Below are 758 nucleotides of genomic sequence, written 5' to 3'. Positions count from 1 at the left end.
CGGTGGGGGGCTCTCCGAGCGCGCGGGCGCCGCAGCAAAAAAGAAAAATTACTGACGCAGTTTCCGCGCCACATGTGGGAAGCGAGGCGTCCGGAGGCTTCATGGCAAATCCGGAAAAGGGCCTGCGGAGCTTCATTTTTAAATTTGTTCTTGCCTTTTTTCCTACCGTTTTTTTTTCTATTTTCATCATCTCCCGCGGCTCTTCCGTGGCTTGCCTGTCGCCGGCGGGCGGGCGGCTGCGCATCGCGTGGCGCGTCGCCGGGTACGACCATACTTGGCCGAGTGCACCACATCCCGTCCGATTTGTGAAGTTAAGCGGCCACAGGCCTCGTTAGTACGGCGATCAGTGATGGCGCTGGAACCCGGGGTGCCGTACCCTTCCCACTATTTTTTTTTTTTTCCGCCACCGCGCGCCGCCAGTCGCTTCTTCACCGCGCCGGGGCGGGCGGTGGGTGGGCTCTCCGAGCGCGCGGGCGCCGCAGCAAAAAAGAAAAATTACTGACGCAGTTTCCGCGCCACATGTGGGGAAGCGAGGCGTCCGGAGGCTTCATGGCAAAATCCGGAAAAGGGCCTGCGGAGCTTCATTTTTAAATTTGTTCTTGCCTTTTTTCCTACCGTTTTTTTTTCTATTTTCATCATCTCCCGCGGCTCTTCCGTGGCTTGCCTGTCGCCGGCGGGCGGGCGGCTGCGCATCGCGTGGCGCGTCGCCGGGTACGACCATACTTGGCCGAGTGCACCACATCCCGTCCGATTGGAGT

At 59.4% G+C, this 758-nt stretch overlaps 2 non-coding genes across 2 annotated transcripts; both read right to left on the bottom strand.

The window, feature by feature from the left end:
* Positions 1-260: 260 nt before the first annotated feature.
* Positions 261-370, bottom strand: Tc00.1047053455481.20. The gene has a single exon (XR_008254603.1). It is a non-coding gene; the product is annotated as a 5S ribosomal RNA (M5) (ribosomal RNA).
* Positions 371-709: 339 nt separating this feature from the next.
* On the bottom strand, positions 710-753 carry Tc00.1047053455481.10 (the record flags this gene model as incomplete). Its single annotated transcript, XR_008254602.1, has 1 exon — positions 710-753. It is a non-coding gene; the product is annotated as a 5S ribosomal RNA (M5), 5' partial (ribosomal RNA).
* Positions 754-758: the final 5 nt, after the last annotated feature.

Source organism: Trypanosoma cruzi, assembly GCF_000209065.1.
Source record: "Trypanosoma cruzi strain CL Brener chromosome Unknown tcruzi_1047053455481, whole genome shotgun sequence".
Classification (NCBI taxonomy): Eukaryota; Euglenozoa; class Kinetoplastea; order Trypanosomatida; family Trypanosomatidae; genus Trypanosoma; species Trypanosoma cruzi.
Note: the sequence above shows the minus strand (reverse complement) of the source record. Positions and strands in the feature narration are given on the sequence as shown.